The sequence below is a fragment of the Rattus norvegicus genome, chromosome 13 (genome assembly GCF_021556685.1).
Source record: "Rattus norvegicus strain SHRSP/BbbUtx chromosome 13, alternate assembly SHRSP_T2T, whole genome shotgun sequence".
Classification (NCBI taxonomy): Eukaryota; Metazoa; Chordata; class Mammalia; order Rodentia; family Muridae; genus Rattus; species Rattus norvegicus.
Genome location: NC_141546.1, coordinates 8,985,438 through 9,008,755, shown reverse-complemented (window position 1 = coordinate 9,008,755; position 23,318 = coordinate 8,985,438). Strand labels below are relative to the sequence as shown.

The 23,318-nt window shown below is 37.9% G+C and overlaps 1 protein-coding gene across 2 annotated transcripts in view; it reads right to left on the bottom strand.

The window, feature by feature from the left end:
* The window catches only part of Cntnap5a (contactin associated protein-like 5A), a 982,002-nt gene that overhangs the window by 930,110 nt on the left and 28,574 nt on the right, over window positions 1-23,318 (bottom strand).

The following is a 23,318-nucleotide window of genomic DNA, read 5'->3' as shown; positions in this document are numbered from 1 at the left end:
CTGTTTTCTATGAATACCAAGATATCTGCTATAGGTAATATAAATTCAATGTCCATACTGCCAATGATTCCTTCATTGCTGGTAGGTACAGTTTCTTGGTAATTCTTCTATTAAGGTTGTTTTTTAACTCTGGCCATGATGTCTGTTAACATAAGATAGTTAGAGTTTAAATTTTATCAACAGTTTATAATTGATATAGCCTTTTCAAAAAGACTTGTTTTGTGTGAGTTGTGTGTATGAGTATGTATGGGCCTGGGACTGTATATATGAGACCTGTGTAATTTTTTGCACACATACTGTATGCAGCTGGGTCAGAGAGCCCAGACAAGGATGCTAGTTCCTTGTATCTGGAGTTTTAGGTTTTGAGCTGCCTACTGTAGGTACTAGATGCTGAACACCCTTTCTCCAGATTAAGTTGTAAGTGCTTTTAAAGATGAAGCCATCAATTCAGGTCCCAGTACTGTTCTTTCTAGTAATATCTAGTTTGGTTAAAGTATCCCAGTGGACTATCCCAATGATTTCCAGCATCATGTCCTCATAGTTCATCTTATCTGGGTGTGCTTTGCTGAAAAGGAGGCATCCAGAGTAGAGCATCTGTGTACAAACCACCACTTACGTATGAATCAGGATTTTATTTCTATTGAATAGATCACTAAAAGGTGTCTTTTACACTTTTTCTATTTTTGGAGTTTTTCTTAGTGTACTATTCTAATATTGCTTAAATTTTGTTTTTATGAGAGTATTAGTCTAGAATTAATGTAGACAGATAGAGGGCTTAGAGAGAAAAAGATCCTTCATTCTAGACTGAGAAGTTTTGTTTTATTTCTCGCATGGGAAATAATTAAATTAAGATTGAGTTTATATTTCTATGTAGTCTCAGATAACCCTTAGTTGGTGATACTCCTGTTTTCATATCTGAACACTGGAATCATAGATATGTAAGGTTATCTTAATGTTGTTGAATGTGTGTCTAGTAGAGATCTTGTTGTTTTAACTTGAAGAGCACCCAACCTTTATTGGGTGGATATCAGAGGCACTTAGAAGATAAAGGGGTTGCCTAGAAGAGTGGCTACAGAAGGTTTGTTCTATAATCTAGATCATATAACAGAAGCTCTCCATCAAAACTCTCTAATATCTCATTCTTCCTTACCCTTTTATGTTATTTGGTGTTAACATTAGATTTAGCTTCCTGAGCAGGAGAAAGGTCATTGAGTTATTTTAAACAAGGTTTCTTGGTTTGTAAGGTCCCATGACAAATCCCATTGTAAAAGTTCATAATCCATTTCAAGCAGTGTTGAAGATATTAACATCAATAAATTGATAATTGGTTGGAAACACCCTGAAGGCATGGTCCCTTGGAAGTAAACAGTAGAGTCAAGTGGCTGGGTGTGATGATTAATCTTGGTTGTCAATTATGAGGCATGCTCCTGGGTGGCCTTTGGAGGGTATTTACTGGAAAGAATAAGTGAAGTGAGAGTATCTTTCAGAGAGTGAAAACCTCCTTCCCATATATGATGAAGTCTGAGAGAAATGCCCTGATTCACGTCTGCTTGCCTGCACTATCTGACAGAAAATGCATCACTGTCAATGCTGCTGTCCCTCCCCTGACCTCAGAACTCAGTCTGTTTAATCTTTCAACATCAACTGAATAGCAAAGTCTCCAGGAATCTTCCTGGTCTTCAGCATCAGACTGGAAATGCAGAGGGATCAAACCTCATGTACTGAGCAGTTATTGAGTTATAATTTTCTCTAACATGTAGATGATGATTGTTAGAGTACCCTGAACAATCTAATAATTCACTCTAATTTTCTCTCTGTGTTTCTCTCTGTGAATCCCTGTCTCCCTGTCTCTGCCTCTCTGTCATTATCTCTGCTTCTCTGTCTCTCTGTATCTGTCTCTGTCTCTCTGTCTCTCTGTCTGTGTCTCTGTGTCTCTCTGTGTCTCTCTCTCTATGTCTCTCTCTCCCCACCCTCTCTCTCTGTGCGTGTGTGTGTGTGTTTGTATGTGTGTGTGTGTGTGTGTGTGTGTATGTGTGTGTGTACATTCCTCCATTCTATTGATACATTTCTACTACAGAACCCTAACAAATCAAATGTTTTTGGGAAAAGCAACTAAAAATCCCCATCTATACTCTAGCCATCTACCAGGAAAGGGTCTTTCCCCTTGATTGTTAGCTAGAGAAAAAAAAAAAAAAACTTTAGATCAATGCTTCCACCCACAAGAATGATTTTATTCCATTTCTGAGAGTTCTGTATACATTTAAGAAGAGATGGTACGCAAGCTTGGTATTATTTTTAACCTCACACTATGGCAGATGGCTCTATGAGCAACAACAACAGTGAAAACATTCTGTTACAGGCGATTCTGTCACCCCATAGTGAGTCTTTGTGTCCATAACTATCTGTTTAAAAAAAAAGAAAAAAAAAACAGAAAAAGAAAAGTAAGTTCTTTGATGAGGTTCGAGAGATTGACTGATTTATATCCTATGACACTAAGCCTAGGAGTGGGTTAAATATTATTGCCCTTTATATGGAAGTGCTTCTCCACTGGGGCATTTGCCCTGCCTACTCACATTTCCTTGTTCTTGATAATGGTGCCATAGCTGGGTGTTATCATGTGAAGTAGGTCTTAAATCCAACGTCTTGCCAGGCCAGTTGATCTGGAAGTGTTCACAACTGAATAAGATTGTTTCTTGTAGGGTACATAGCACCTTGCAGCACTGATCAGCATGATGAATTTCTTGTGTCACTACTAGCATTTTTAATGTTGTAGGATTTGAGAATTATGACGTAATCAACTATAGGTTTTTACCAGCAAGTTCTGGGTGGTGACCAGTATTTTCTAGACAGTTGCACACATGAACTAATATTTACTGTGACAACATGCACACAATCTGTGTAAGCTCAGGAATACAAATTGCTAGCATGAAGGAAGAAGGTGTTCATGAAATCCCAGCCCAAGTTAAAAAGCTATTGACAATAAGCCAGTGTATGGAGACAAAGAAAAATAGTAAATTGTGCATCTGGGCAATAAAGGTTTTATGTTTATAAATCATCTGTTATTTCAGGACATGTAAAATGGAAGAAAACACAGAAACCGAGAAGCCTGCAATTGACCAGGTAGAAGAGTCTTGGGAACTAAAACTGATAAATAATCTCTGCAACTAAATATTTCTCAGCATGAATTATGCAGAACAGTGTTCATGGTACATGGCCAAACTGATGGGAAACTTATTACTTCTCAGGCTTTGGACATTATCTCTTGCTTATTAGAATATAACTGCCTGGAATAATTGTTGGCTGAAGTAGACCCAACTCCCATCCTTAGCAACTTAACCGAAAGGCAGACTTGGTTGACTTTTAATAACTGCCTGAGCGACTCAGATTCCTAAGAATTGAGAGCTAGATGTCCACTTGTCTAGCATCCACTTTCATTGGCATACACAGTGCCTTTGAGATTATTAGAGAAAGACTAAACTTAAACCTAAACTCTAATGGTTAAGATTATTAGATATCAGCTTTCCATAGCCTCTGATATTGATTATTGGCTTCCTATCTAAAAATGAATGGGGTTAACCATTTTATCCTGGTGATTAAAAAGAAACATAAATAGCTTTCTAAAGAGAACAAAGGTTTTAAGAAGAAAAATGCTAAACTGAAATTGCAGCTGTACTGTTGAAATTAACAGAGTCCCTGGCCCAATTATTGTAGCACCCTCCTCCACAGAAATGTGGACAGGTATCCTGTGGTGACTCCCAGGTTCCTAGATTTCTCACACTTGTCAGTGTTTCTCTTAGCTACACATCTTGTTTCTTACTACATTCCCTACATCTATCCAAGGAATTTAACCCTGGTTATATTTTCTTACTGTGAAAAACCCTTGTTCAAAGGGTGAAAGGAAAGAACTCTGACTCTTCAGAGCTACAGTCAAGTTTTTGTTTTTCTGTCCATGGCATTAAACACTCTTCTAATAAACATCATAACCACTAATAATTCATCTCAATGCTCCTCTGGATTATACACTCACAGCTTTCCAGAACCTTTTTCACAAGTTAACACATCAAAACAATTTTTTGCAAATAATAGATGGAAGGTGGATTCCAACCATATCCTAGCTAATGAATTTTCTGATATAACCTAAAACAAATATTAGAACTTTCATTCACAGTTACTTCATTAGCTTTTTCATGAGTAAGTAAGTACCAATATGGCACTTTCTGAGTCTTTCCTAAATACAGAATCAATAAAAGTATAGCAATAAAACAAGACGCATATTTATTTGTCCTGAATCCCCACAAAAGAACAGAATAAAAAATTTACACATTTCTACAGAGAAACATCCAGTGAAGAGGATTCTCATCATTTATTCCTAGAATAGAACTGCTCATGTTCCCACTTAACTCTCGAAATTTTTTTTTCTATTTTAATGTGTTACCAGTTTAACAAACAACTGAAGTTAGAGTAGAGTTGATTGTGTATTGATAGCACAATCAACTGTGGACAGGGTAGAGATTGTTAAATGACAAGAAAACTAGTAAGAGACAAGTATGCACAAAGTGATAGAAAAAAGCTATATACGAGAAATGTTTCAGTATTGGTTTTAGAATGATTTGAACTGGAGAGCTGGACTGGGGGAGACCTGACATTTAATCTACAAAAAAATGGACCAAAGTTTAGCTGGACTTTCACTGCACTGTGACTTCTTTTCCTTCCAATCTTCTCCACTTTTTTCTACCCTTCAACCCTTAACACTAAATAGGAGTAAAAAAAAAAAGAAAACACGGCAAAAGGGGACACCTAATCTTAGACTATGTCTTGCTCATCAGGAGCATGGAGTTCCTTGGGGAAAAGTTTGATCTTTTTCATAATAATATTTAATTTCTTCTCCTTGTTTCTTCTTTGCATACAACTAAATAACAAACTGTGATCAAGCATGACCAACAACAACCAATCAACATTCCACAAACCACTCTATCTCATAGGTCCCAAGCATGTATATATCTTCTGAAATGTCTACAGAGTATCAAATGTCACACAAGGGCAAAAACTATCTGCAGCTGGCAGTCATAACTCTGCTAAAGCATGAGGCAAATCAGAGCTGCTGTGAACATTCTAAAACAGGCCCATATCTCACACCTGGGATTAAAATGAAAGCATATTATTATAATATTTCTGTGGTCGTGTTGGGACATCCTTGTGGAAACATGGTTGGAGGTAATATGGTGGCGGTGTGGAGAGGAGGTCTGGGATATGGAACTCTTGTGGGGTAGACTGGAAGGGGAATAAAATCTGGAGTGTGAAAATAAATTAAAACTAGTTAATTAATTAAAATATTAAAAAGAAATCAAAATGTCAAAACTGTCACTACACAAGGATGGTCTTACAAATGATATGACTCAAGTGTTGCATCATTGTGAGGTGTCAATACAGAAAGTCCTAGTACTAGGTTTAGTGAGAGATTCTGACTTGACCAACTAAGACAGAATGTGATAGAGCAGGACACAGTCTAGAAGTGATCATTTGGTCCAGGCCTCTAAACATCCTTCAGGCAGATGCTGGCACCTTATATATACAATAGGAGCCATTTCCACACTTCCACATGGAAATACAAATTGTAAAATGGAGAGAATTCTTAGCTAGTGGGATAAGTCTCTGATTTTTGAAAACTTATATTTTATACTTTTAAAAATTGGTGTTTTCACAGCAACATAGGGTATGGGTGAAATTGGAAAACATAACATGTATACTAGATACCCATGTCTGCACACACACACATACACAATTACCTCTTGAATCTCATCAAACCTTATATTCTCACTGGGGTGAACTGCAATATAATGATATGCAAAATGCAGGATATTTGAATTAAGTTAAATAATACTAATTTTGGAAGTATCATATGATCAAGAAACATAGGGTCAAAGCCAAATTTCATGTCTAGCAATGATAACCTTGGGGGCAATGGTGGACATGTTTCAGCTACTCTTTCTCCTGTGTTGTATTAGGGAATTTATTGCAGCTTACAGTTCAAGAGTATAGTCCCATTTTTGTGGACTAGTGACATCAGCATTGTGAAGGAATAAAGAAATGAATTCAATTCACTTTATACTTTATTTTTATTTAATGGATGAAATCATACAGTGGTGCTGCCCAGATGTCTTAATTGGTTTTTATTGCTGTAAAAAAGATTTCAAGACTAAGGTACCTCAAGAAAGAGAACATATGATTTGGAAATTCACAGTTCCAAGGGATTAGAGAACATGAGCATCGTGGTGTGGAATTTGACAGCAAGTAGGCAAATGTAATGTTGGAACAGTAGTTTAAAGGTGACCTCTGCTTCACAGGCAGGATGGAGAGAGAAGGGGATGGAGGAGAGAAAAGGAGATGGAGCAGAGAGAAGGATGGTGGAGAGAGAGAGAGAGAGAGAGAGAGAGAGAGAGAGAGAGGGAGAATGAACTGAGAATTCTGTGTGCCTTTAAAATATCCAGTGACATACCTCCAATAAGGTCAAATTTCTTAATCCATTCCAAACAGATCCATTAACTGATCAACTGGTGATCAAGTATTCAAATCTATGAAATATATGAGCCTATGGGGTGCATTTTTATTCAAACCACCTCACCACATTTAGGATGGGTCTTCTCACCCTAATAATTCCAGTTTAGCAACTGTGTAAAGCTAGGTCCAAAGGTAGTTCTCTTCAGTTATTCTATATCCTTTCAAGTTGTTAATTACCATCAGTCAGTACAGTTGTCCAATAGTAATTCTGTCACCAAAATTCACATTGAAAACTGTGAGAGTCTGAGTGGTGAAAAATGTGATAGAGTCTGAGGGGAGAAGATTTAAACAAGGTAGTTCCTCAAATATTAGGTTAAGTATTCTTGGAACATTAGTATCAATTCCATTTCATATGAGTGGAGATATTAACTGCTATTCATTATTCATCTAATTTTAAACTATGTCTCCATCTCGCTGTTCACTCCAACCTCAGACTGGGTTGTCTAACTTTTCTATAAGGCATTTATTACACAGAGAATGTTGAGTCACTCCAGTGGAGACCTTGATATCAGAAAATCCCTTTGCGTGTATCTCTAGATTGTCCCCCATATTAATAGCACTTCTCTCCTTTGTGAATAGAAACTATGCCCCGTCTTTAACCTACCTGGACAGAATCAGGATTAGGTAATTGCAGGGAGTACATAATATTTGTAGAGAAAACTGAATCCTTTTGCCATATCTCTTTTATTAAAGTGGGATGATCAAACCTCAATTCTTTCTCTGTAGGTGACCTCTGATTCAGGTGGATATTCGGAGACCTAAAAAGTTTAAATACTAAGCTGTTCATTTTTAATCTTTCCTATTTGTTTAGAGGTCATATTAGTGATTGAGAAAAGGACAAAGGAGTAAGGAATGAATAATTTCTTAGAAAAATCTCTTCTCTTTATACTAACATTGTTCACCTCTCCTAACATCAGATTGTTGGAAATGTACTTATTTGGACACTGGCAACTTTAAAGTTCTCATTTTTTCCTCTCCTTGTCATTCATATTCTGTAAGAATGGTGCTTTTGGTGGGTTATTTCTGTAGGGAGGCATTCTGAGCTATACAGTCAAAAAAGATGTGGGGAGCGGGTGTGGCGACAGTACCAAGATGGCACCCAGGACTGCAGCTAAGTCTCCTGACTAGCACCTGACTTCCTCACACATGTGAAATTAGCCACGTCCATTGTGAGAGCTGTGTAGGCGCACCATGACACAAGATCAGGCTCTCTGCTCCCAGACCCGGTGAGAGAGAGACCCAACCGCCTGGTCAGGTGGGCACTCCTGAGGCTGCAGAGCGGAAGAGACCACCAACACTGCTCACCCCTGCCCACATCCCTGGCCCAAGAGGAAACTGTATAAGGCCTCTGGGCTCCCGTGGGGGAGGGCCCAGGAGCGGCAGGACCCCTGTGCCTGAGACACCGCCGGAACCTGAAAGAAACAGACCGGATAAACAGTTCTCTGCACCCAAATCCCGTGGGAGGGAGAGCTAAACCTTCAGAGAGGCAGACAAGCCTGGGAAACCAGAAGAGACTGCTCCCGGCACCCACATCTCAGACGCCAGAGGAAAAAGCCAAAGACCATCTGGAACCCTGGTGCACTGAAGCCCCCGGAAGGGGCGGCACAGGCCATCCTGGTTGCTGCCACTGCAGAAAGCCCGTGGGCAGCACCCCACGAGCGAACTTGAGCCTCAGGACCACAGGTAAGACCAAATTTTCTGCTGCAAGAAAGCTGCCTGGTGAACTCAAGACACAGGCCCACAGGAACAGCTGAAGACCTGTAGAGAGGAAAAACTACACGCCCGAAAGCAGAACACTCTGTCCCCATAACTGACTGAAAGAGAGGAAAACAGGTCTACAGCACTCCTGACACACAGGCTTATAGGACAGTCTAGCCACTGTCAGAAATAGCAGAACAAAGTATCACTAGAGATAATCTGATGGCGAGAGGCAAGCGCAGGAACACAAGCAACAGAAACCAAGACTACATGGCATCATCGGAGCCCAATTCTCCCACCAATGTAAAGACGGAATATCCAAACACACAAGAAAAGCAAGATCTAGTTTCAAAATCATATTTGATCATGATGCTGGAGGACTTCAAGAAAGACATGAAGAACTCCCTTAGAGAACAAGTAGAAGCCTACAGAGAGGTATCGCAAAAATGCCTGAAAGAATCGCAAAAATCCCTGAAAGAATTCCAGGAAAACATAAATGAACAAGTAGAAGCCATAGAGAGGAGACACAAAAATCCCTGAAAGAATTCCAGGAAAACACAATCAAACATTTGAAGGAATTAAAAATGGAAATAGAAGCAATCAAGAAAGAACACATGGAAACAACCCTGGATATAGAAAACCAAAAGAAGAGACAAGGAGCTGTAGATACAAGCTTCACCAACAGAATACAAGAGATGGAAGAGAGAATATCAGGAGCAGAAGATTCCATAGAAATCATTGACTCAACTGTCAAAGATAATGTAAAGCGGAAAAAGCTACTGGTCCAAAACATACAGGAAATCCAGGACTCAATGAGAAGATCAAACCTAAGGATAATAGGTATAGAAGAGAGTGAAGACTCCCAGCTCAAAGGACCAGTAAATATCTTCAACAAAATCATAGAAGAAAACTTCCCTAACCTAAAAAAAGAGATACACATAGACATACAAGAAGCCTACAGAACTCCAAATAGATTGGAACAGAAAAGAAACACCTCCCGTCACATAATTGTCAAAACACCAAATGCACAAAATAAAGAAAGAATATTAAAAGCAGTAAGGGAAAAAGGTCAAGTAACATATAAAGGGAGACCTATCAGAATCACACCAGACTTCTCGCCAGAAACTATGAAGGCCAGAAGATCCTGGACTGATGTCATACAGACCCTAAGAGAACACAAATGCCAGCCCAGGTTACTGTATCCAGCAAAACTCTCAATTAACATTGATGGAGAAACCAAGATATTCCATGACAAAACCAAATTTACACAATATCTTTCCACAAATCCAGCACTACAAAGGATAATAAATGGTAAAGCCCAACATAAGGAGGCAAGCTATACCCTAGAAGAAGCAAGAAACTAATCGTCTTGGCAACAAAACAAAGAGAATGAAAGCACACAAACATAACCTCACATCCAAATATGAATATAAAGGGAAACAATAATCACTATTCCTTAATATCTCTCAATATCAATGGCCTCAACTCCCCAATAAAAAGACATAGATTAACAAACTGGATACGCAACGAGGACCCTGCATTCTGCTGCCTACAGGAAACACACCTCAGACACAAAGACAGACACTACCTCAGAGTGAAAGGCTGGAAAACAACTTTCCAAGCAAATGGTCAGAAGAAGCAAGCTGGAGTAGACATTCTAATATCAAATAAAATCAATTTCCAACTAAAAGTCATCAAAAAAGATAAGGAAGGACACTTCATATTCATCAAAGGAAAAATCCACCAAGATGAACTCTCAATCCTAAATATCTATGCCCCAAATACAAGGGCACCTACATACATAAAAGAAACCTTACTAAAGCTCAAAACACACATTGCACCTCACACAATAATAGTGGGAAAGTTCAACACACCACTCTCATCAATGGACAGATCATGGAAACAGAAATTAAACAGTGATGTCGACAGACTAAGAGAAGTCATGAGCCAAATGGACTTAACGGATATTTATAGAACATTCTATCCTAAAGCAAAAGGATATACCTTCTTCTCAGCTCCTCATGGTACTTTCTCCAAAATTGACCATATAATTGGTCAAAAAACGGGCCTCAACAGGTACAGAAAGATAGAAATAATCCCATGCATGCTATCGGACCACCACGGCCTAAAACTGGTCTTCAATAACAATAAGGGAAGAATGCCCACATATACGTGGAAGATGAACAATGCTCTACTCAATGATAACCTGGTCAAGGAAGAAATAAAGAAAGAAATTAAAAACTTTTTAGAATTTAATGAAAATGAAGATACAACATACCCAAACTTATGGGACACAATGAAAGCTGTGCTAAGAGGAAAACTCATAGCGCTGAGTGCCTGCAGAAAGAAACAGGAAAGAGCATATGTCAGCAGCTTGACAGCACAACTAAAAGCTCTAGAACAAAAAGAAGCAAATACACCCAGGAGGAGTAGAAGGCAGGAAATAATCAAACTCAGAGCTGAAATCAACCAAGTAGAAACAAAAAGGACCATAGAAAGAATCAACAGAACCAAAAGTTGGTTCTTTGAGAAAATCAACAAGATAGATAAACCCTTAGCCAGACTAATGAGAGGACACAGAGAGTGCGTCCAAATTAACAAAACCAGAAATGAAAAGGGAGACATAACTACAGATCCAGAGGAAATTCAAAAAATCATCAGATCTTACTATAAAAACCTATATTCAACAAAATTTGAAAATGTTCAGGAAATGGACAATTTCCTAGACAGATACGAGGTACCGAAGTTAAATCAGGAACAGATAAACCAGTTAAACAACCCCATAACTCCTAAAGAAATAGAAGCAGTCATTAAAGGTCTCCCAACCAAAAAGAGCCCAGGTCCAGACGGGTTTAGTGCAGAATTCTATCAAACCTTCATTGAAGACCTCATACCAATATTATCCAAACTATTCCACAAAATTGAAACAGATGGAGCACTACCGAATTCCTTCTACGAAGCCACAATTACTCTTATACCTAAACCACACAAAGACGCAACAAAGAAAGAGAACTTCAGACCAATTTCCCTTATGAATATCGACGCAAAAATACTCAATAAAATTCTCGCAAACCGAATTCAAGAGCACATCAAAACAATCATCCACCATGATCAAGTAGGCTTCATCCCAGGCATGCAGGGATGGTTTAATATACGGAAAACCATCAACGTGATCCATTATATAAACAAACTGAAAGAACAGAACCACATGATCATTTCATTAGATGCTGAGAAAGCATTTGACATAATTCAACACCCCTTCATGATAAAAGTCCTGGAAAGAATAGGAATTCAAGGCCCATACCTAAACATAGTAAAAGCCATATACAGCAAACCAGTTGCTAACATTAAACTAAATGGAGAGAAACTTGAAGCAATCCCACTAAAATCAGGGACTAGACAAGGCTGCCCACTCTCTCCCTACTTATTCAATATAGTTCTTGAAGTTCTAGCCAGAGCAATCAGACAACAATAGGAGATCAAGGGGATACAGATCGGAAAAGAAGAGGCCAAAATATCACTATTTGTAGATGACATGATAGTATATTTAAGTGATCCCAAAAGTTCCACCAGAGAACTACTAAAGCTGATAAACAATTTCAGCAAAGTGGCTGGGTATAAAATTAACTCAAATACATCAGTTGCCTTCCTCTATACAAAAGAGAAACAAGCCGAGAAAGAAATTAGGGAAACGACACCCTTCATAATAGACCCAAATAATATAAAGTACCTCGGTGTGACTTTAACCAAGCAAGTAAAAGATCTGTACAATAAGAACTTCAAGACACTGAGGAAAGAAATTGAAGAAGACCTCAGAAGATGGAAAGATCTCCCATGCTCATGGATTGGCAGGATTAATATAGTAAAAATGGCCATTTTACCAAAAGCAATCTACAGATTCAATGCAATCCCCATCAAAATACCAATCCAATTCTTCAAAGAGTTAGACAGAACAATTTGCAAATTCATCTGGAATAACAAAAAACCCAGGATAGCTAAAGCTATCCTCAACAATAAAAGGACTTCAGGGGGAATCACTATCCCTGAACTCAAGCAGTATTACAGAGCAATAGTGATAAAAACTGCATGGTATTGGTACAGAGACAGACAGAAAGACCAATGGAATAGAATTGAAGACCCAGAAATGAACCCACACACCTATGGTCACTTGATTTTTGACAAAGGAGCCAAAACCATCCAATGGAAAAAAGATACCATTTTCAGCAAATGGTGCTGGTTCAACTGGAGGGCAACATGTAGGAGAATGCAGATCGATCCATGCTTATCACCCTGTACAAAGCTTAAGTCCAAGTGGATCAAGGACCTCCACATCAAACCAGACACACTCAAACTAATAGAAGAAAAACTAGGGAAGCATCTGGAACACATGGGCACTGGAAAAAATTTCCTGAACAAAACACCAATGGCTTATGCTTTAAGATCAAGAATCGACAAATGGGATCTATTAAAACTGCAAAGCTTCTGTAAGGCAAAGGACACTGTGGTTAGGACAAAACGGCAACCAACAGATTGGGAAAAGATCTTTACCAATCCTACAACAGATAGAGGCCTTATATCCAAAATATACAAAGAACTCAAGAAGTTAGACCGCAGGGAAACAAATAACCCTATTAAAAAATGGAGTTCAGAGCTAAACAAAGAATTCACAGCTGAGGAATGCCGAATGGCTGATAAACACCTAAAGAAATGTTCAACATCTTTAGTCATAAGGGAAATGCAAATCAAAACAACCCTGAGATTTCACCTCACACCAGTGAGAATGGCTAAGATCAAAAACTCAGGTGACAGCAAATGCTGGCGAGGATGCAGAGAAAGAGGAACACTCCTCCATTGATGGTGGGATTGCAGACTGGTACAACCATTTTGAAATCAGTCTGGAGGTTCCTCGAAAATTGGACAATGTACTACCTGAGGACACAGCTTATCTCTCTTGGGTATATACCAAAAAGATGCCCCAGCATATAACAAAGACACATACTACACTCTGTTTATAGCAGCCTTATTTATAATAGCCAGAAGCTGGAAAGAACCCAGATGCCCTTCAACAGAGGAATGGATACAGAAAGTGTGGTACATCTACACAATGGAATATTACTCAGCTATCAAAAACAACGAGTTTATGAAATTCATAGGCAAATGGTTGGAACTGGAAAATATCATCCTGAGTGAGCTAACCCAATCACAGAAAGACATACATGGTATGCACTCATTGATAAGTGGCTATTAGCCCAAATGCTTGAATTACCCTAGATACCTAGAACAAATGAAACTCAAGACTGATGATCAAAATGTGAATGCTTCACTCCTTCTTTAAATGAGGAAAAAGAATACCCTTGGCAGGGAAGGGAGAGTCAAAGATTAAAACAGAGACTGAAGGAACACCCATTCAGAGCCTGCCCCACATGTGGCCCATACATATACAGCTACCCAATTAGACAAGATGGATTAAGCAAAGAAGTGCAGACCGACAGGAGCCGGATGTAGATCTCTCCTGAGAGACACAGCCAGAATACAGCAAATACAGAGGCGAATGCCAGCAGCAAATCACTGAACTGAGAATAGGTCCCCTATTGAAGGAATCAGAGAAAGAACTGGAAGAGCTTGAAGGGGCTCGAGACCCCAAATGTACAACAATGCCAAGCAACCAGAGCTTCCAGGGACTAAGCCACTACCTAAAGACTATACATGGACTGACCCTGGACTCTGACCCCATAGGTAGCAATGAATATCCTAGTAAGAGCACCAATGGAAGGGGAAGCCCTGGGTCCTGCTTAGACTGAACCCCCAGTGAACTAGAATATGGGGGGAGAGCGGCAATGGGGGGACGGTTGGGAGGGAAACACCCATAAGGAAGGGGAGGGGGGAGGGGGATGTTTGCCCTGAAATTGGGAAAGGGAATAACGCTTGAAATGTATATAAGAAATGCTCAAGTTAATTAAAAAAAAAAAAAGAATTCATGTGGGTTCTGCAAATTGAATCCAGCTCCTCTGCAGTAATGGCTTGTGTGTTTAATGATGAACAAATTTTGCAGAACCAGGATTTTGGAGTTTAAAGGAAGGCCATGGTAATTAGGCTAGAGGAGAGAGAAAAAAACAAGTCTGTGGGAGACAATAAGTGCCACACTGCTGTCAGTTAAGGAAAACTGTCACATGCATTTCTCCAGGTATCCTTCAGCAAGATTAGAGGTCCATATGCACCAATGGGATGTTTGTTACATGAAAAAGTGAGATGGAGAAAAGAGAGATATAGACTGGTAGAAAAAACAGCTCTTTTGAGATGCTAGTGTGATGAACATTTATACTTAAATATTATTTAGTACTTTGTGTTTGTGTTTGTATAATTCTAAGCATATGAATGTATTTACTTGTGCTTGTTTATGTGTGAAGGTGTGAGTATATTTAGAGATATTTAGGGGTGTGTGAGTATGAGTGAATTACTGTGTGTGTGTGTGTGTGTCTGTGTGTGTGTGTGTGTGTGTGTGTGTGTGTGTGTGTGTGTGTGTGCCTGCATATGCTTGTATGTGGGGGCCAGAAGTCAAGCTTAGGTATCACTACTCAGGCACCATTCACTATCTGCATTTCATCTATTTATCTATCTATCTATCTATCTATCTATCTATCTATCTATCTATCTATCCATCTATCCATCTATATGTATTTTTATTTTTATTATTTTGAGTCAAGCCCTTTTACTGGGCTGGAATTTGCATAGTAAGCTGCCTTGGACATTTACAAAGTTCCAGGAGTCTATTTCATTCTAGGTCCTAAGAGCCTCAGTTACAGATGCATTTCATTACACTCTGCTTTTCTTTTCTTTTCATTGCCTCATGTGGATAAAGCAAGTTTTTGTTTTTGTTATTATTGTTGTTGTTGTTGTTTTTGTCAGTTGATCTCAGCCGACTCTATCTTCTCTGTCACATTGTGTTCTCTGCATGTTGGTAAGAACCAACCAGTTGCATTATCTTCTATGCACCATATTCTGTATCTTTAAATTTGACAAGTGGAATATAAATTAAATGAAAGAACATGTTTATGGAAAACTTAAGAGGAGTAAAATGTGTAATACAAAGACAAACAAGAAAAAAGATTGACATATGCATGATTGCTAACTATTCATAAGTATTTGCAGAAGAGTCGTCATAAAGAAGCAGATTACTTTGCTTTGAGATCAGAGGTTAAATCTGCTAGTCCTAGAATTATTCTTGGGTATGGTGCAGAAAAGTGATATTGTTAAGGAAATATCTCTGAGGTCATATTTCCACACTTAAGAAGCTAAGCAAAGTTGGGTGATTAAGCACCTACAGTGCTGTGAAAGTAAAGATACAGATCAGTGATGGTGGTATCCACTACGCTATTTGACACCAAAGACCTTGTCCAACCATGTGTTCTCTTGATATTTCAGCCTGCCTTTTGTATAAACACAGATATCTGGTAGAGGAAAGGAAAATCGTCTATTCACATTTAAAGGACAATTGAAAGACTGTGCTTAAAATTTAATTTATTTTAAAATTGAAGATGAAAGATGAGTAGATAGGCAATCAATGCCAAAGTCTTTCTATACCTGGTCTTTGAGCTGCTAAATGAGCTAGGAAATGTCAACTTAAAAGATTAGGTACATGGCCTTTCCTGAGACATATAGCTATGCCATCTCAAAAACTCATGCCAACATACCAGCTTGCCATGTTTGGCTTTGTCCCAGAATTTTCTTAGCTGACAGTTTTCCTAATTGTTATAGAGGGTTTTATAAACATATGGCAGGAGATGCTCTCATTCAATCATAACTTTGTTGGCATATGGCAGCAAGTATCCTCCTTTTCAGTAACACCCTGACCAGACAATTTGAGAAAGTAGTTGAAATCTGAGTACACCAGAGCACAGAAAACCTGAAAATAGTTTAACACCGGCCTTCACTGATCTGAGCCTATTACACCCGGACTCCAAATCATATCTTCTATGTGGTCTCTTATTTCTCTGCAATCAGGGAAGGAGAAGAAAGGGTCCATTATTCCTTCAAATATCAATTTCAACATGCAATGTTAAAAAGAATATCTTTAGAGTTCTTCAAAACTATCTTTCTCTCAGTGGTAGAGTGCTTGCCTAGCAAGGCCCTGGGTTCAGTTCTCAGCTCCTGAAAAAAAAAAACAGAAAAAAGGAAAAAGCCTCCTACCTTTCATGCAATTCATTACTTAAAATCACAGATATGTGGCCAATACCGTTCTCACCACACTCACTGGAATGATGATAATGGTGCTGGTCTCAAAAAAAAAAATCCTTCAGTTTGCCATCCTAAAGCTCTTAATATGGTAAAAATATTGCGAGCAAATACCTTTTTATTTTCACCAAACATAAGATAATGGAGGAAAAAATGTGAGCTGGTTTTCCTACCCTTGGTGATGCTGACTTGGAGGTGAGATAACCATTGTGTAGTGGTCTCCTTGGTACTGTAAAACATTACTCTCAATATATCTCTGAACTAGGTACTCACTTGATGCAAGCAGCAAGTCCCCAACTGTGACAAGCAAGGATGACTTCATGGAAGGCGAACATTAATTTCTTGAGAAGTCTCCATGTTGTCTTTTATGACAGTTTGAGCAACTTATGTTTTCTAACAGCATGATACACTTTTCCTTTCTATCCACATCTTTACCAGCGTTTATTATTTATGTTCTTGATGACAAACATTCAAACTGGAGTGAGACAGAATCTCAATGCAATTTTGATTGGCATTTTTTTAATTGCTGGTGAAGTCGAACATTTTATTCATGTGTCTATACACCTTCGGAGAAATGTCTATTTACTTGCCCAATGACTGATTTTGCTATTTGAGCTTCTGTGTGAAGAGCTGTACAATATGTGAATATTCACATGTCAACCTCTAAAAGAAATATTTGCACAATATTGATTGTAGCATTATACAAAATAAGACAATTCTAGAACAAATATCATTATCGAAAATTTAAGAAGTGATAACTATGTGATATACATGAGGGGTAGAATTTTTCTGAGGAATAAAAATGAATGAACTGATGTCATTTCAGGAAAAAAAATTATATAATTGAAGACAATCACATTAAATGAATTTAGTTAGTTTCAGAAAAACCAGCATCTTTCATTTGTGGTCTCTAGATATTTAAAGACACATATGCATAGATGACATAAAACTAAATTAAAAATTAGTACAGGGGCAAATTGGCTGAACGAAATGGATAAAGAGAAAGGAAGAGTAAGGAGGAATGGGGAATGGGAGTACACACTCAACTTAAAAACTAAAATGCATGAAAATTTAAAAAGCAAATTAATTTAACAAATGTTTCTAAATATTATCTTGCACTTTCTAGCATAATGCCATTTCTAGGTGAAAATAATAGCTCTATTTCTACTATTCCTACAGAGTTAAATTTCTATGAAAAGAAAAATAAAATATTGAAATTGTGTCAGTTTCTGCTTTTGTGAACATGGGGCAAACTACATGTGAGAGGCATGCTCTTAATGGCTTTTGCTTTGTATAGAACCAACTCACCATAAACTTTAGTTTAGCCTTGGGTTCTAATCTGGGGTATGAATTGAATAGTATATTAAAGTAGACTTTCATTGGTCATCATATTTATAATATTTTTATTTGCCAAACACAAAATGACTTAATTTCCTTATGAAGTCACAAATTCTTAGCAAAACAAGCCCATTAAATCAAAATGAATTCTGTAGACAACATAGAACCCACAAGCAATGTTTCACTAAGGGTGAAAACACCAATAAAGTTATAATTCTCCTCTGGAATTGTTTTATTTCACATGTTTAAATGTTTCCTCGTTTACTTATACTAATCATTTTCACAGTACTTATTTCCTTGGATACAAAGCCACTATATGTGCTTATTAAATAATATATTATTTCTGAAGATCAGGCTTTTATCAAACAATTAAAAACTGGAAAAGGATTTTCTATGGTGCTATATGACCTTAGATATCTTGTTGTTAAAGAAAAAACAAAGGTAGTGTCTGTACACTTATCTGTATGTGTTTTCACTGGTCATATAACCAAAAAGAGACAACATCGTTACTTTATTTAAGTGTTTTATTGAAGTACATCAGTTTATATTAAGGTGAAACTTTACTCACATAATAGACTGTATATCTGCACACAGAATTGATAAAAAGATGATTTCAAGATTAATAGGAAGAATCTATTTTATAGATTCAAATCTTTGAATTACTTTAAACTTGGTCTAATTTATAAAATTACATGTACAAAAAGACATGCTATACTATTATGGCTTGAATATCAAATGTGGGGTGAGGGAAAAGCACTTCCTACTCAAACCTGATGACTACAGTTTAACCCATGTAATCCATGTGAAAAGCAAGATTTGTTTGAACATGTCTGTAATTCTAGTGTTCCCAAGATGTGGGGATGGAGATAGAGAATTCAGTCAGAGATTTGTGGACTGGTTACGTGGAATATGGAGTACAATAGCAAAAAGAGCACGGAAGGCCCTAACTCAGAAAAAAGGAAGGAAACAATTAACTTCTAAAATACTGTTTTATTGTCCCCTAGATATGTTCTAACATAAACTAATAGTGGCTAGTGTCGTTCTGCAGAAGTTGTTGAGTCTGATTTTATTTCCTGTTTGTTGTCTACTTCCTGTATCATAGAATGAGAGAAGAAGGGTCCCAGCCCCCTGCTTCTTTCACCATGGAAACATATTTTGCCACTACTTCTGGTCCAGTTTTATAGGATTACACACTAAGAGAAGTTCTACCATATTTTACTTGCTTCTAATAGGCATTTCTTCAACATAACACAGTACATTTAAGTACTTCTTTTTAAAACTGGTCATTTCATTTGTGTGTGTGTGTCCACATGCCAGTGTATATGTATGTGTGTTGGGGGGGGTGTCAGAGGACAATCAGCAAGGGTAGATTTACTCTTTCTACAGTGTGAATTTCAGGGATGGAATTCAGGTTGCAAGCTTGGAAGAAAATGCTTTTACTGCTGGAATCACAAGAAATCATTTTCATTGCAAAGATATAAACACAGTTTTATAAACACACACACACACACACACACACACACACACACACACACAGCCATCCTCATATAGCAATGAAACATGTTATCCAGGAATGTAAATAAAAAAATCGTAATCATAAACCAATGGGAGAATTTATTCACTATATTGGAGTTGTTCTGTATTTTCATAACAAACATTACCCTAAATAAACACCAAGGCCAAGATGCTCATTGTCCCAGGCTAGTCTGTTATACATATTTTTAAGTCTTACTAACTCTAGTTATTAAAACATTAAGCTGAGTATATTCAAAGGTCACACTGTGAGTTAGTTAGAAAACAGTTCACCAATAAAGAATTAATAAAAATAACTCCAGGAAATCACAGTGCAAGCAGTGTTTTTGCAAAGCTATCCTGAAACAGAGCAGCCACAGTGGCATATGACTCTGCACCTTCCATTCTCCTAGGAAAAAAATTCTATTTCAGAAAATAAAGAAATATCAATTTCATTCAAACTCCACTTTTGAATCTTTATTTGTATAGGTAAATATTCACAAAGGTGAACCTGAGTCAATATTGACTTTCAGAGATAATTAACTCTAACAGTCACAAAAAGAAGTCGTTTATGTCATATATATATATATATATATATATATATATATATATATATATATATATATATATATATACACACACACACACACACACACACACTCACTCATTGGTCATCCAGCATAATCAAATAAGAGAGCTGAAGGTTTGTTTAAGGAACACGTCTAACAAAAATAACATGGAGAGCAGTTGAATATGATAAGTCTATGTCAGTTATCTATGTATTGATGTAAAAACATGAACAGAAAGAAAACCAAATATATCTGAACACATCCAGGTAGAGTAATAACAAGTACCTACACAAATATCTCATCATTTACCCAAAACTGCATAACACGCATGTATGCATATATGTATTATGTTTATTTTTGAAATAAATATTATACATTATATACTATACTAAATTGTCATATTATCATACTAGAGTACGATAAAAAATGTGAAATAAAGCATTTGAAGATTTCACTAAAGAAGAAGTGAAGTCCGTGAAGATCTGAATGGACAGATGTTCTGAATGATATTGCCTAGAGCAAGCACAAAGGAGATGATAAAAATAAGCACTTGGATCAGAATCAGTGACCAAAGCCAAATAGAGATTTGCAACTATTGTTTGAATATGTGCTTATCATTTCTTCCTATCACACTTGTCAGTAGAAATGGACACTGGCTTACTCTCATTAATGATGGTCTAAGGCTCATTTCATAGCCCAGTGTGAAGAGGCATGAGACAGTAAGGGGTGACACAAATGTCCTGTATGTGTGTTCGCTGTCTTGGCTAGAGTTCTATTTAATTGTCTTTAATTCAGTTTAATCGAGGAGTTATTTTGCCATCTACTAAGCTATACAGAGCTAACATGAGATTGCTTATTTTAAGAGGTCTCAAGGAGATGCATGGGATGTAGGTGAATAATTCCACAGCCTTTTCAAGATAATACTTTCATATAAAAATAGTTCCTGACTGCAAACTAAGGAAAACAAGGTGAGGAGGCAATTTTTTGGACAAGCTGCTATTTTACAGAGCAGTAAATGACAATAAGATGACACTTAATAGAATATAAATAGCAGCAGTAGAAAATCAGATTTCCAGTGGTTTAAAAATAAAAATAGAGCCCTGCCCGCAGCAGCTCACTGCTCCGAAAACCCGTGGGAGAGAGACCTCACCTCCTGGACAGGATAATACCTAAGGATAATAGTTATAGAAGAGAGTGAAGAATCCCAGCTCAAAGGACCAGTAAATATCATCAACAAAATTATAAAAGAAAACTTCCCTAACCTAAAGAAAGAGATACCCATAAGCATACAAGAAGCCTACAGAAGTCCAAATAGATTGGACCAGAAAAGAAACTCTTCCCGTCACACAATAGTCAAAACACCAAATGCACAAAATAAAGAAAGAATACTAAAAGCAGTAAGGGAAAAAGGTCAAGTAACATATAAAGGCAGACCTATCAGAATCACACCTGACTTTTCGCCAAAGACTACAAAAGCCAGAGAATCCTGGACAGATGTCATACAGACCCTAAGAGAACACAAATGCCAGCCCAGGTTACTGTATCCTGCAAAACTCTCAATTAACATAGATGGAGAAACCAAGATATTCCATGACAAAACCAAATTTACACAATATCTTTCCACAAGTCCAGCACTACAAAGAATAAAAAAATGGTAAAGCCCAACATAAGGAGGAAAACTATACCCTAGAAGAAGCAAGACAGTAATTGTCTTGGCAACAAAACAAAGAGAAGAAAAGCACACAAACAAAACCTCATATCCAAATATGAATATAACAGGAAGCAATAATCACTATTCCTTAATAATTCTCAACATCAATGGCCTCAACTCCCCAATAAAAAAACATAGATTAACAAACTGGATACTCAACAAGGACCTTGCATTCTGGTGCCTACAGGAAACATACCTCAGAAACGAAGACAGACACTACCTCAGAGTGAAAGGCTAGAAAACAACTTTCCAAGCAAATGGTCAGAAGAAGCAAGCTGGAGTAGCCATTCTGATATCAAATAAAATCAATTTTCAACTAAAAGTCATCAAAAAAGATAAGGAAGGACACTTCATATTCATCAAAGGAAAAATCCACCAAGATGAACTCTCAATCCTAAATATCTATGCCCCAAATACAAGGGCACTTACATACATAAAAGAAACCTTACTAAAGCTCAAAACACACATTGCACCTCACACAATAATAGCAGGAGATTTTAACACCCCACTGTCATCAATGGACAGATCATGGAAACAGTAATTAAACAGAGACGTAGACAGACTAAGAGAAGTCATGAGCCAATTGTACTTAACAGATATTTATAGAATATTCTATCCTAAAGCAAAAGGATATACCTTCTTCTCAGCTCCTCCTGGTACTTTCTCCAAAATTGACCATATAATTGGTCAAAAAACGGGCCTCAACAGGCACAGAAAGATAGAAGTAGTCCCATGCGTGCTATAAGACCACCACGGCCTAAAGCTGGTCTTCAATAACAATTAGAGAAGAGCGTCCACATATACGTGGAAGATGAACAATGCTCTACTCAATGATAACCTGGTCAAGGAAGAAATAAGAAAGAAATTAAAGACTTTTTAGAATTTAATGAAAATGAAGGTACAACATACCCAAACTTATGGGACACAATGAAAGCTGTGCTAAGAGGAAAACTCATAGCTCTGAGTGCCTGCAGAAAGAAACAGGAAAGAGCATATATCAGCAGCTTGACAGCACACCTAAAAGCTCTAGAACAAAAAGAAGCAAATAGACCCAGGTGGAGTAGAAGGCAGGAAATAATCAAACTCAGACCTAAAATCAACCAAGTAGAAACAAAAAGGACCATAGAAAGAGTCAACAGAACCAAAAGTGGGTTTTTTGAGAAAATCAACAAGATAGATAAAACCTTAGCCAGACTAACGAGAGGATACAGAGATTGTATCCAAATTAACAAAATCAGAAATGAAAAGGGAGACATGGGGGGAGTCCCAAACCAGGGGATCCCTGCCCATAGCAGCTCTCTGCTCCCAAACACCGTGGGAGAGAGACCTCACCGCCTGGTCAGGTGGGCACTTCTGAGGCTGAAGAGCGGAAGAGAGCACCATCACTGCCCACCCCTGCTCACATCCCTGGCCCAAGAGGAAACTGTATACAGCCTCTGGGTTCCTGTAGAGGAGGGACCAGGAGCAGCAGGACTGCTGTGTCTGAGACACCGCGAGAACCTGAAGGGACCTACTGGATAAACACTTCTCTGCACCCAAATCCCATGGGAGGGAGATCTACACCTTCAGAGAGGCAGACACGCCTGGGAAACCAGAAGATACCGCACTCTGCACTCATCTCTGACCCCAGAGGAAAACACCAAACGCCATCTAGAACCCTGGTGCATGGAAGCTCCCGGAAAGGGCGCCGCAGATCTTCC